Source organism: Peromyscus maniculatus, chromosome 7, assembly GCF_049852395.1.
Source record: "Peromyscus maniculatus bairdii isolate BWxNUB_F1_BW_parent chromosome 7, HU_Pman_BW_mat_3.1, whole genome shotgun sequence".
In the NCBI taxonomy this organism is placed as follows: Eukaryota; Metazoa; Chordata; class Mammalia; order Rodentia; family Cricetidae; genus Peromyscus; species Peromyscus maniculatus.
Window position 1 is genome coordinate 29,279,446 of NC_134858.1, and position 14,990 is coordinate 29,294,435.

At 43.4% G+C, this 14,990-nt stretch overlaps 1 pseudogene; it reads right to left on the reverse strand.

The window, feature by feature from the left end:
• Window positions 1–1,766: 1,766 nt before the first annotated feature.
• On the reverse strand, window positions 1,767–14,076 carry LOC102905045 (dihydrofolate reductase pseudogene; annotated as a pseudogene).
• Window positions 14,077–14,990: the final 914 nt, after the last annotated feature.

Consider the following 14,990-nt stretch of genomic DNA (forward strand, 5'->3'; position numbering starts at 1 on the left):
TCTTTGCTGCAGCGTGTGGCTTGTGTTGAGTCACGAATTCACAACTGTCAATGGCTCTGCCTTAGGTTTTGCTTATTGGAGGAAGTCTGAGCAAAGTGGTGGAGACGGTGGGCTGGAAAGAGGAGGGTTATCCCAAGTCATTTGTTGGTGTTGACTGAGTCTCACAAGTCACTGAAATAAAGTTTGGAGGAAAAATTAACGGACTAGTGAGAGGACATTTTGGCTGCAAAGGATTTTTTAGCCATGTGAGACTTCATCTTCCCCCACCCCCCACCCCACCCCCTCACTCCCCAGTATTTTTCAGAGCAACTGCCAGACAGGACCAGTCTCTAGGCAGCTGTCACCCACTTATTAGTGGGACTCTGCAGAGACCTAGAGAAGGGGAGGGGCACTGGAACGAGGGAAAATAAAGTTGTGTTCATGGCCGGCGCGTTTCCGCGATGCCAAGGTGACCAGCCTACATCTCCCTCCCGGGCTGGTGTTGGGTGGCTCTGACAAGTGTCCAGAGTGCTTCCAGCCCGGCATCTGCTGCCCGATTGCCATGGAACTGGCAGCTGCAGCCAAGTCCCCTTTGAGAACACACCGAGGAGATTTCTAGAACCATTTTGGAAGCATTTGTCTCCACAGTGCCCGCTAATCTCCCTTTCATTTGTAATTATTTTATCGCCTTGATTCTGTGCGTTGGCACGGGGCCCAAGGCTGATGCTGCTCCCTGCCGGGGTCCACCGGGAGGTGTCCGCGCCCCGCCGTCTGCGTGGAGATGAAAAGGGCAGAAAGAAGACGGGAGCCCAGCGCCCTGGCTTCAAACAGGCCCTGTCTCCCGTGGGCAGCCCGGGGAGGGCCTGGCTGATTGAAGTAGCCGGAATTATGAAGCCCATAGCCTTTGAGGCCAGCCGCCCTCTCCCGGCCAAGAATAATTGAACAAATAGTTTATCTGGTGCACCAACAGCTGTAGAGCCGGGCGATTTGAGAGGATTAGGGGAGAGTAGTGAACGGATACTCCCACAGCGCCTCCAAATCCTCACCCTGAGTTGGACCAGCCAAGAGCGCATGATGAAGCCCTGACGTCACCCTTTAAAGTCCATTTTTCTCCCTTTCCAAGCGACTCTTCCCAGCGCTTCCAAGAATTTTAAGTGGACAAGGCAACTACCTTTGAGGGTCCCCACCGCTGGATTGCATTCAGTGGTCCCTTGTAATCACCCCGAACTCATTCCATCCCAGACAGCTCAGATTCACAGAGGGTGGGGGAGATTCTGGTCGGTCTGGGAGGCAGAGGCCACTGCCTTTCCTCAAGTCTGTGCTGCCGGCAGCTGTTGTGATGCCTAAGCAGGGCCAGGCCAAGTTCAGGGTAGGATGAAAGGGACGTTATTTAGGAGGGCGATGGCAGAGGAAGACGAAACAGCACTCCTCCCCGAGGGAGAAAAAGTAGCCAACGACTCCACATGAGCCAAAGGTTTGTTTATTTATTCTTGTTTTTTTTCTTTCTTAAAGCATATTTAATATAACCTAGTTAGGTGAATGGGAAATGAAGACATATTGTTTGGAATTATAGAGGGGCTGGGGTGTGGCTCAGCAGTATAGCATTTGCTCAGCATGCACCAGGCCCCAGGTTCCATCTCCAGCATGAGGAAACAAACACTTCCAACTCCCCCTCCCTAAAGAAATACTTGCTCGTAGATTGACAGCCGACAGCAGTCCCACGGCCTTGTCAAAACCATCATGTGAGGAGGAGAACAGCTTGAAGTCAATCACAAAGCGTCTGTTCTTCAGTCCTTCTCAGACTTGATGCCCGTTTCCTCCTGACCCCCACAAAGCACACCTGGGTATTCTGGGAGAAGTTTTTATCTCCCCAAATCAGTTTCTGGGAAAACCATGTCACTTTCAGATTTCTGCATGATCCTTGTCACAAACAGTTTGAGGTGGCCTGGCTGATTCATGGCTCCCTTACAAACAAAACTGCCTCTGGCTGTCCAGACCTTGCCTACTTTATCTGGTAATTCTGGTTGTTCAATAAGTTTTAAGGCATTGTCCAGACTTTTGGCAAGAAAATGAGCTCTCCTTGTGGCGGTTCCTTGAGGTCTCTATTGAGAGCTATGTTAATTCTGTCCTTTAACAGCCCATTTTTCCCCCTCAGGAATGGAGATCCAGGATTTCCCACCTGTAACCTCAAGGTTCTGTTTACCTTCCACTGAAGAGGCTGTGGTCATTCTTTGGAAGTATTTGAACTCCTCCCTGATCGGAGACCAGGGTAGATCTCCATACTTGCTGATGCTCATATTGTGGGTCAAATCAATGATGCAGTTCTGGAATGAACCATGACGGCAGTGGTGATCGCTTCCTCGCCAGCCCGGATGCCAGGCTTCCCCTCAAGTTTTGGTGCAGAATTCTATTTATTTATTCTTAAATTCATGTAACCACTAGATGAATACTTGGGTGAAATTTGAGAGAAAGCCTTTATAACCTTCAAGTGAGTGATTATGCTTCTAACTATGACTTTGAATTCAGAAATCACAAAGTCAGAGAGGATTAGTAAATTAAATAATGTAAAAAAAGTCTGAGGGGCTGGAAGATGGCTGAATGGGATGGAGCACTTACTCCATATACATGGTAACATGAGTTTGGATTCACCAAGACCCATGGAAAAAACATCTGTGGCCAAGTGTTCCGGTGCCTCTGGCACTGGGGAGGGTTGGGGGGCTAGATAGAGGAAGATCCTGGGGGCTTGCTGCCCCCCAGGTTGGTGAGAGACCCTGTCTCAAAGGGATAAGGTGGAGAGGGAAAGAGGAAGACCCTACAGGGCCTCTTCTGGCCTCCGCATGTGTGTGCAGGGGTGTCTATATCTGGCACATACACATACACCACACACACACACACACACACACACACACACACACACACACACACACGCTCTCTCTGAATGGCAAACATATGATTTAAAAAATATAATCAAATAGGAAGGATTTGTGACCCATGTTATAGAAAAGCCAGTCTGGCTCAAGCACTCACAGGCACCAGCCTGCAAAACAGTAAAACCCCAAAGAAGAATGGATAGACGGTGTGACCAGATCATTTCCAGGACAGCAAATACAAAAGGTCCCTAAATATATGTAAACAAGGTTCAAACTCTTTACAGTGGGGACAGTGCAAATTGCAAAGTCCTTGAGGGAGGCTGGAGAGATGGCTGGATGGCAAAGAATTCTTGTGAAAGCATGAGGACTAGAGCCTGGGTCCCAGAACCCACAAAACATGCCGGGTGTGGCGCCACACACGCTTCTAACCTGGTCTTAGGTATGTGGACACAGGAGGATCACTGGGGCTTGTGAGCTAGCTGAAAAATCTGAGCTCTGAGTGTAAAGGAATAGTGTGGAGGGCTCTTCTGAAGCCGTCCTCTGGCCTCCATTTATGCACAGGAGTGCACATGCACACACATGTGCATGCTCCATACTTATACACACACACACATACACACACACACACTCCCACAAAAGATCATTTGTCACCTATCAGAATGAAAAAAAAATTGACAATACCTCTGTGGACACATCTGTGGGGAATAGATTACATTCATGTTGGTGGGAAATCAGAGGGCAATTAGGAACATCTGTCAAAATTTGAAAGTCATGTAATCTTTGACACAGCAGTAAGACCCTTGGAGATTTACCTTATAAAAATTTGCACAGTGGCATGAACACAAGAGTAAATCCACTCATGTGTTTATCACTTGAAGTGTGAATACAAATCCATCTTCATATTTGTATTTGTAGTTGTATTAGATGCACTCCACTGTGTTTCTTTTTTGTGTTAATTGACTTTGTGTACTTTGGTCACTCAGAGCTTGTAATCTGCAGGGGGGAACATCAGTTGTACCCATTGGGTTTTCTAGTCTATGGGAGACTCACAGTTAACATGCTGTCTACCTCAGAGTCCATAGACTGCCTTATTTATGCTGTCCCCTGATCTCAGACTGCAGTGATCCACAGAGCAGAAGCAAGTGACTTCATTGGTTTGGGGCAAAGAGGTGCAATTTATTTTGGACAATGTTCTTACTTCTAACAAATTTAATTTTTTAGTGAAAGCAAGACAGTTTTAATTAACGTCTTTCTAAGACCAGGTGTCAACCTAGGTCGGCAGGAATGACAATTGAGGCAGAGAAAAATCTTTATAAACCCTAACATGTGACACTTCTTCCCTTCCTTTACATCTTTTAGAAAAGTTAGTAGTTCTTTGAAAATTATGCCTCCTATATTTTGATCACATCCCTCTCTCCCCAGCTCTTCCCAGGGTTGAAATTTCATGCTAACTCCCCATTTACATGGTGGAATTGTGTCTGTCTGGAGCTTGTACAGGTCCTGTGATTGCTGTCACATCCACTGTTGAGGTCACATGTTCAGCTGCCCTGTTGTGGCCAGGGGACACTGTTTCCTCGTGGTCACCGACCACCTCTGGCTTTTACAGCCTTCCAACCCCTTCTTTCTTAATGATCCCCGGGCCTTGGGAGGGGCTTGTGTTGGGGTGTATAAAGCTTTTTCTTTGCCTCAGTCAGCACTCTTGCGTTCTAGGCTAACACCAGATCTTGTAAAGTCATAAATTAAAGTCGTCTTGGGTGTGATATTGACTTTCCATTTAGGGCTGAGCATTCTGCAGTTTCTTACTCTCTGAACTTGAACCGGCTTTTGTGTTTCTGTGTTAATCACCATCTACTACAAATAGAAGCTTGTCTGATAAGGGTTGAGAGATACATTAGTCTATGGGTATGATGATAAGTCATTATGAATTGGTTCAAACTAGATCAGTTTGGTAGAATAATAGTAGTAGGTTCTCTCCTAGGTCCTATGACCTGTCTAACCTCAGGGTCTTAGCCCTGATACTGGTAGCAGGAATGGATTGCATTTTGTGGAGGAGGCCCTAAATTCAACCAGAAAGTGGTTGGTTACTCCTCTGATGTTCATGTCACTATTGGGCATGTCTTGACAGGCCAGTCATTATTGCAGGTTCAGAGCCAGGTAAGATTGATGATTATTTTTCTTTTTTTTTTCTTTTTCTGGAGCTGAGGACCGAACCCAGGGCCTTGTGCTTGCTAGGCAAGTGCTCTACCACTGAGCTAAATCCCCAACCCCGATGATTATTTTTCTCCCCCAGTATAGCACTTTCCAACTGTGAAGGCTACCCAACAAGGGCGAAGCTTCCAGATAGCATCACAGTGATTTCATCATATTCTATAACTCAATTATGTGATGTCTTCAGCAATACAGCCTTCCTGTCAAGTTCTGGAGGGTAATCATTGCATCGGCAGTAGTCTTTAATGTTTGGGGTCTATGGAACCTCACTGGCCAAAAGAGGAAGTAATCCATTCTTGGCATTGGGCTTTTAAATCTGTTTTTAAAAAAGATTTATTTATTCATGTATTTTATGTATACACCAGAAGAAGGAATCTGATCTCATATACAGATGGTTGTGAGCCACCAATGTGGTTGCTGGGAATTGAACTCAAGAACTCTAGAAGAACCGTCAAGGGCTCTTAACCACTGAGCCATCTCTCCAGGCCTGGGCTTATTATTTGTTAAATGTAGTGTCTATTAGGAGCATTGTTATCGTGTGTGTGTGTGTGTGTGTGTGTGTGTGTGTGTGTGTGTGTAGATCAGAGGACAACTTTATGAAGTTGGGTCTCTCTTTCCACCTTTCCGTGGGTTCTGGAAACCAAGCATAGGCTGCCAGGCGTTACGGTAAGTGCTTTTACCTACTGGGCCACCTTGCTTTCCTTGGAGGCCTTTTAGAGGATCCTTGCCTATGTTTGAATCCTATGTGCTTTTCCCTAATGGTTTTGGAGTTTTGGGTCTTACATTAAGGCCTATGATCCATTTTTAAATGCCTTTTGTACAGGGTGTGAGGGATCTAGTTTCATCCCTTTACACGTGAATATCTAGTTTTGGTTTTTTTTTTTTCAGGACTATTTGTTGAAGAGTTTGTATTTGGTATCCATGTTAAAAACCAGGTGTCAATTGCCATATGGATTTATTTCTGGGTCTTCTGTTGTATTCCATTATCCCACTGTTTGACCTGTGTCTGGTTTAGAAAAGCAAATGACGGCTCTGTGGAATAATGTGATGATTCCAGCCTTGTTCTTTTCATCTGAGACTATGTTGGCCACCCAGAGTCTTTTGTGCTTTCAAGTGGATTTTTAGGATTTCCCTTTTCTATTTCTGTGAAGAATGGTATTGAAAAATTTAATATTTTAATTAATTTATTTTTTTGAAAATTTCATACAGAAAATTTAAATTCTGCATTTAAATCATTTCTATTTCCCTATTTCCTCCTTCCAGCTTCCTTCCCCCTCCCTCTCAAACTCATGACCTTTTCTTCTTTATTATGATTTTACACACACACACACACACACACACACACACCTTACTCAGTCCATTTAGTGTTTGCTCATATATATGTGTGTTTAGGGCCAACCATTGGGATTGGAAAACCTATCAGTGTACTCTTCCCTGGAAAAGATGGATTCTTCCTCTCTCAGCAGTCAGAGATTGCCTGGCTCTTCATGTTCAGGCAGGGGCCTTAGGATAGTTCCCTGTCCACTCTGATGTTTTGATGGGAATTACTGCACTGAATGTACAGATCACTTTTGGTAATAGAGCAATTTTCATGATACGGTTTTGCCGATCCATGATCAATATCTTTTTTAGTCTCATTCCTCAGTGTTTTAGAATTTTCACTGTAGCCTTGGCTAGGTTTATTAGTATGCAATTCATTGTTTTTTAAGCAATTGGAAATGAGATTTTTTTTCCTGACTTATTTCTTAGAATGTTTGTTATTGGTCTCTAGAAAAGCTCATTTTTTTGTTTATTGATTTTTGTATCCTGCTAAACTGTTCTAGCTAAACTTCAAGCACAGTACTGAATAGGAATGAAGAAAGTAGACACCCTGTTTCTTTCTTGATTTTTGTGTAAAAGAGTTGAGTATGTCTCCATCTCATGTAATAAGTTTTCATTTGTAGCTTGTGTCTATATCGAGGTATGTTCTTTCTTCTCCTAATTCTTCAGGACTTTTGTCATGAAAGTTTGTTGGTCTAGTATGATGATAATCATGTGAGCTTTTTGTCTTTAAGTCTATTTGTGTGATGTATAATATTTCTTAATTTGCACATGCCAAACCATCTTCACATATTTTTGATATGTAAATGAATTCAATTTACAAGTGTCTGCTAAAGAACTTTTGCATCCTTGTTCATCAAAAAGATTGGTGGACAATTTACTTTTTTTGCTTGTTTTTTTTTTGTTTTGTTTTGTTTTGTTTTTTTGGAGACAGAGTTTTGCTGGGTAGCTTTGGAGCCTGTCGTGGAACTTGCTCTGTAGACCAGGCTGGCCTCGAACTCACAGAGATCTGCCTGGCTTTGCCTCCCGAGCGCTGGGGTTAAAGGCTTGACAATTTGCCTTTTTCTTGTGTTCTTGTGTGGTTTTTGTATTAGTGTAATGCTGGCTTCATAAAATGAGTTTGGTAGCATCCCTTTCCCTTACACTTACGGAATTGCTTGAGAAGCCCTGGCATTAGTTCATCTGTAAAGACATCTTCAGTCTTGACTCGGTCTAGGTCTTGTGTACTTGGGAGACAATTTATTACTGCTTAATCTTGTTATAGACCAGTTTAACTTATTTAAATTGTCTTGGTTTAAGTTTGGTAGACTATATATGTCTAGACATTTATCCATTTCTTCTATATTGTCTAATATATTGGAATATAGATTTTCAAAATATGCCCTGACTTTTGTGGGTGCTTACTGCAATATCTACCCTCTTGTTTATAATTATATTAATATGGAACCATCTTTTCTTTTTTGCTTTTGGTTTGTTTGGCTAAGGGCTTGCCAACTTTATCCTTTTGGATAAATAATTATTTGATGTTTATATTGTTCTATGTTGTTTCCATGTCATCAATTTCTGCCCGATTGTCCTGCCCCATGAGCATGGGGTAGTGAAGTCACCCACTGTTACTGTGCTGAAATTCATTGTTATATCTAGTACTGTTATAGCATTGCTGTACTAGCACCCATAGCATGTGCTAACAGCTGTCTTGTTGTGCCTGAAAACCTGATGAGAAGCAACTTCTGGCAGGAGAGTTTTATCTTGGCTTGCAGTTCACAGGAGTACAGTCCACTGTGGTGGGGAATGGCATGGGAATGACATGACAGCCGGATTGGGGAGGCAGCTGATCCCAGTGGACAAGCAGTCAGGAAGCTGATAGTGATGGGTGGGAGTACTCAGCTTATTCTCCCTTTCACTCAGTCTAGCACCCCAGCCCACATATAGGGTGGGTTTTCTCACCTCAATTAACCTAAGGGAGTCTAGAAGCTCCCTTACAGATATGCCTACAGATGTGTATCCATGGTGGTTCTAAACCCCACCAAGCTGACCATCAAGATTAAGCATCATAGAAGATACCTGTTTAGAATTGTAAACATCTGGCTTTTCATGAGGACTTTAACTCAGGTCCTCATGTTAGCACAGGATGTGCTATCACCCGTGGAGCCATCTCTTCAGCTATGAATTCTGTTTTTCAATCCAACCCACTAGTCTGTATCTTTGGTTGGAGAATCGAGTCTGTTAACATTCAGAGCTGTTATTGAAGTTCTCATTAATTCCGCTTTTTTTTTTTTTTAAATGTTTGGTAATTTACTAGCCCTCACTTGCTTGCTTACTGTTCTTCTGCAGTTTGTGCTTTCCCAGGGCCTCATGGGTATGTTCGTCTCCTTCTTTAGTGTGTAGCACTGTAGTGGTGTCTCAGTGCCATGGATTTCTTCAGTCTGCATTTATCGTAGCAAGTCTCTCTTTCTCCTTTTATGAAGGGTAGTCTTGATGCACAGAGGAATGTGTGTGGGGAGTTGTCTTTCAGAGCTTGAAATACATCATAGTATTTATCACCAGCTTTTAGTTTTTTGTTCAGAATTTGCTATTATTATTAAAGGGTTTCGTTTACATATGACTCAGTACTTCTCTCCTAAAGCTTTCAATGTTCTTTCTTGGTAGGGCTATTTCCTTAATCTACAATATAATGTGGAAAGGTACATTTCTTTTTGTCATCTAAACACCCCTAAAGATCACCTAAATAAAGATGGGTGGCCATCTTTCTTCCTACATTGGAATATTTGCTGCTGCAATTTTATTGAATATGTTTTCTGTGCCATTAGTTTGAGCTTCTTCAATGCCCATAATTTGAAGCCTTGGTGTGTTAATGATTCCCTTTTTATCATGTCATTATCTGATGTTCTAATTCATCTGCTTTGTTTCTGAGCCCTTATACTCGGTCTTCTTCTTTTTCCATTCTATTTGTGAGACTTTCCATCAAGTTTCTTGCTTTTAATTTGACTTATTGAGCTTTTCATTTCCAAAATGTCAGTTTTATTTTTTGGTATTTCTATTTCTTGTTGAACTCATCTTTTATTGATTGATTTCCACAATCAATCAATCTGTATTTATCTGTACTGATTTCCACATTTTATTTAGTTGTTTGTTTTGAATTCATATGGAAATTTATTTATATTCTCTTTGATCTTATTGAGCACTCCCACAGCCATTTTTTTTTCAAATTCTTTATCTTGAAATCCATCCAATTCAGTTTCAAAGGAGTCCATTTCTGAAGAATCAATAACTTTAAAAGGAATCATGTTGCCTTGATATTTTGTGTTTCTCAATTGGGACTTGCATTGCTGGGATTAGGTCATTGATTTTTTTTTTAAGTATCTATATTCTTTCAGTGGAGACATTTGCATTTAATTTTAGTTAGGCTAAGACTTCAATTTCCCCCCATGATCTGGGGGTGTAGCTCAGTCACTAATGTCTCTGTCCACATCGTTAGTCTACTTTGAGAGTAGAACACTAACTGCAAGAGGAATCACAATTGATAATTAAGCCTGCTATGAAAATATAGTAATAAACAATAAAATAATCATTCCTTCAAGTGCAATAATTGGGGGAAATAAAAAAGCAAGGATAGTAGGTGGGTACTAAAATATTAGTTAATAAGTGTAGCAATGGAAAAGAAATAAGTGTAATAAGACTAGCCACTGGTATCATAGCAACAGAGCAGAAAGAATGTGGGAGAGCAAATGGGAAGGGTCAATAGGAAGATGAAGTCAAGACAAGTCTCATTCAAAGTAGAATGAGAAGAGGAAGATATAAGGAAACGTATTGGTGAAATTATTAAGGCAACTCCATGTAGTTAAAAGGGAGGTTTATTTTGTGGGGTAACTCACAAATAGGATAGGTAACAGGTCTGGGAAAGGTGTAGCACAGTCCAGCAGTGTTCTCTGGAGAACTCTGCTCAGTCTACCACCAGCATCCAGGGGCCAGGAACCAAGAGAGCCGGCACATCTGGGTCTTGGGTCTTCAGGGTCCTCTCTCAGCCCCGCCTTGTAGGTGTGACAGTTACCGAAGCCTCAATGGGGGTTGGAACTTCCAGATCAAAGCTGGAATGGCTACCCACTACAGAAATGTGGTCAGACAACCTAAAGCAACTCTAGGATCTGGGAGGCGGAGACAGGTGCCAATGCTACACCAACATGTGTGCTTCGGGAAAGACTGCAAAGAAAAAGAGAGAAGGAGAACAGGATAGGACCAAGTCAGCACACTAAACTGCAATTAGACATTGAAAAAGGCAAATGAAGGAAGGTGGGGGTGGGCACGTGGAGATGCAGCTCAGTGGTGGTGGAGTGCTTGCCTTGTGTGCACAAGGACCCACCCTAGCTCAGTGAAAAAATAAAAATGGGGGGAAAGAGAGCTGGGCACAGAACACACAGTTCATGCCCTCTTACATGGAGAGCTGGGCACGGAGCACACAGTTTGTGGTCTCTTACATGGCTTCACACTCACATAGCACTGTAAAAAAGTAAAAATACTTGGTAGATAACGGTGGATACCATGAAAAATTAAATGCATCAATTTCTTTTTTTAACTTAATTTTTATTTTTGAGATGGGGTCTCCTATGTAGTGCAGACCAACTTTGAACTTGTGATCTTACTCTAGTGTGCCACTAAGCCCAGCTCTCATTTTCTTTATGTAGTTTATGTTTACAGATGCTAGGGGTCAAACCTGGGGGCTTCTGCATGTTGAACAAGTGCTCTGTCACTGAGCATTGCTTTCCTCACTCTGTAGTTTAACTTTATTTTTTTATGTCAATGAAATGACAGTATGTTTGCCTGTAGCTTTTTTTCTCCCCAGTGTTGGGAACTGAACCCCATGCCTTAGGCATGCTGCGTAAGAACTCTATTGCCAAGTTTTATTCCTAGTCCACACAATAGCGATTTCTTAAAAGTTGTAATGTGAGATCTGAAGTGAATCACCGTGTCTTATCTCTACTTCTGCTCAGAGGAGCCAAGGACCAGGCATTTCCAGAAGGCATGGAGTGGGCTACTTGGCTGTCTCTGCCAGTCAGGTGGAACTGGTCCTTTCACTGACCACAGGAAGGAACTCAGTCCAGGGAGGAGGCTGCACATTCTCTCAGCATATAACCCATCAAAGAATGTAATCTACTTGGACCACTTGGAGCAGTCTATGTGGTAAACTCTCCTTGTGCACTGAAAAGCTCCGAGTCTAAGTGTATGGCAGGCATTCCAAGATTCTGGATGTCCAGAAGTAAGAGGCTGGAACAGAAAGTGCAAGTGGAGCATTTTAGTTCAAAGTTCCTGATGTGTCATTTTGTGTCACCTGGAAGGGTCTTGATGGAACTTTGTAAAGAGTAGAATGTTCCATTTCGACAGCCGTTGCAATCAGCAGTAAAAAGTTCTGTTGAGAAGTGGATGTTTCTATGAGAGCTATGGATGGGGAGGAATTTGAAAGAAAAGAAAATTACTCAGTAAGACATTAACAAAAATGGAATGGAAATGATGTGTCAATCAAACTTCATACATTAACCCCCCCACACCATCGTGTGTGTGTGTGTGTGTGTGTGTGTGTGTGTGTGTGTGTGTGTGTGTGTGTGTGTGTGTGTAGGCCATAGGATGACCTTGGGTTCATCGTCAGGACCTCCATACACCTCCTTTGGAAACAAGAACTCTCTCACTGGCCTGGTGCTCACTAAGTAGACCAGCAACCCAGGGATCCTCCAATCTCATCTCCTGGTGTTGGTATTACAAGCATACACCACTATGTTCAATAAATTTAGGCAGGTTCTGGGAATTGAACTCAGGTCCTCATGCTTTCAAGATAAGCACTTTACAGATTTAGCTATCTCCCAGCCCCTATGTTAAATTCTCAGTAACTTCTTTGGTTGCAATATAGTGTAATTTGGTAATAATGGTCACTTGGAAATTCTTAAGCAGAGTTTTTAAATGTTCACAAGTCATCGACAGTATAACAAATAGTCCCATCGTTAAATAATGTCAGCAATACCACTGGAAAGGTCTTATTAAAAGGCTGGAAATCGTCATGTTTACAGTGGTAGAAACTAGTCTTCCAAAATGGTTTTTTTTTTTTTTTTTTTGCTTGAAAGGTCCAGTTTTGTCACTGGCAACAAGTATTGCTAACTGTTTTCATTGAAGTGGCAAGCTTATTTTATTTATTTAAAGAAAAGCCACAAAATCCCTCTACACATCCACATTCAAATGAACTGATGGCTAGTTTAGCTGGCAACTTACATCACAGCACTGTGTCTACCTGCTAGACTACCACCGTACTGTACGTGGCTATGTGACTGATGGGGTCTGTGACGTTCTATTTATTTATTTATTTAAAATGGGCTCCCTGTGCAGCTCCAGCTGCCCGTGAATGTGTCATCTTCCTACCCCAGCCTCCCGAGTTCTGGGACTGCAAGCATGAACCATTAGAGGGTGTGTGAAGGACTAAGACTTGGGAGGACTAGTATTTTCTATTCTTTCATCAAGTGAGAGTGGTGTTTCCTCCTCAGCTGGGAGTGTGCAGCTAGGAGTGCAATGGCCACTGGTGATTCCTCGATTTGTGTTAAGGCACAAGCACTTTTGCCACCATTATTTTTGCCCCATCAGTGCAAATGTGAACACAGCAAAAATAAATAAATAAATAAATAAATAAATAAATAAATAAATAAATAAATAAATAAATAAAAAAGACAGAGTCCATGGTGATACTATTTTGAAAACACTTATACAGTTCTGGAGAACTCCTTGCAATCTGTAGATCAGTTTGAAAATATGGCTATAGATTCAAGAGTGTGCAAAACTCACAAAATGTCTTGGCATAACCATTGTATTGTTTTAGAAAAAACCAGGTAGATGCATGTGGCGTGTGGGGCAACCTCTTGCTCCTGAATGACCATATCCGGTCTTGCACTCAGCATTTTGCTCCGTGTTGATATATATAAAATTCAGGGCTCTTCCCTTTACCCTTTTTTTTTAACTTTCTTTTTATTTATTCTTCAAGTCATTCACATTCATGCATTTCGATGCTATTCATCTTCCCATCTCTTCGTGTCCACCCTCTCTGCCCTTGCAACCTCCCCCACCCAAATAAAATAAAATGAAATTTAAGAGAAAAGAAAAAAAAAGAGAAAAGAAAAAAAAATCTCGTCATGGAAGCTGTAGTGTGACATGGTGAGTCACACAGTAAATCCTTTTGTCCACATATCTTTACTTGTAAGTAAAGTATTCATTACAAAGAGTCATTGGTTTGGTTTGAGGCCTCTGGTTTCTGCTACACCCTAGTTATGGGCCCTCACTGAGGCTCCTTTTGGATATCCTGTTGTTGTCCTGTGTCAACAGGGAGATCCTGCAGCTTTGAATCTGCAGGACCAGCCCCTTCACATGCTCCAGCAGATCACAGATGGGTGGGTGATGTGATGGGCCAACTCATAACCCTGGTTCTGGGCCTGGGTATGCAGGGTTGGTCACCCCTTCGGCTCTTCCGCATCCTCACCACCATGGTGAGTTCCCCAGCATTTTCCCAGCTAGTTCACCCCTTGAAGCAATGAGCAAGGGGTGGGGCCAGTTTTCCTGCTTTCATGCCCTCAGGTCAGCTCACCCACACCATCAGGACCAGCTCTTCTGTGTTGCCCAAGTACTGCATCTGGTGAAGGGACAGGGCCAGATCTCCCAAGTTCACGTTCATGTGGACGGTTCATGTGGACTCCCATTAACAGGGTCATCTCTACTGTGCTGCTTTCCTGAGTGCTGCAGCTGGTAAGGGGGACGGTCAGCTCCCTTGTCTGCTGCAGGTGGCAGGGTGAAGGGGGAAGAGCATCTTTCTCTCACCCTTACCATCACACTGCAGATGGGGGGTGGGGAGTTGCTGTACCAGGCACCCCACTCTCATGCCCTCAGGGCTGGCTCATCAGTGCCTCTGTCTACAGGATCAGCTCTACTGTTCTGCCTAGGTGAGGTGCAGGGCCTGTTCTCCAGAGTGCTGCCACTGGTGAGGGGTTGGGTCAGCTTCCCTGCCTGCTGTAGGTGGCAAAGAGTGAGGAGTGAGGGCATCCTTCCCTCATCACACCACCACCTGGCAGATGGGGAGGGGCAGAACCTGCTCTCCCATTCTCACACCCTCATGGCCAGCTTGCCCATGCCCCCATGAACAGGGTCAGCTCTATTGTGCTGCCCAGGTGAGGTGTAGGTCCCTTTCTCCTGAGTGCTTCAGCAGGTGAGGGGAAGGACCAGTTCTCCCTAGTGTTGCAGCCAGTGAGTGGCTGGGCCAACTCTGTGCAGCCCTATCCTCACAACCTTCCGTGGTATCAGCATCCACAGACGTCAACACAGATCATGGCTGCATCAGGGCCATGAACCCAGACATGGGCCCCTGGCAGCAGCCCAGGCCCAGACATACCACCTACATCAGCCCACTGCTCACTGCTTTCACCTCTTCAGGTATGCCTCTGCCCATAGATCATGAACCATTCTCTCTGTCTCTCTCTCTCTCTCCCACACTACACCATACGTTTGCTTACCATAATAGTTCCTTTCCAGACTGCCTGGTGCATTAAGGCACCAGGTGGACTTGTGTTTTCTCCTTGGCACCCCAGGCATGAG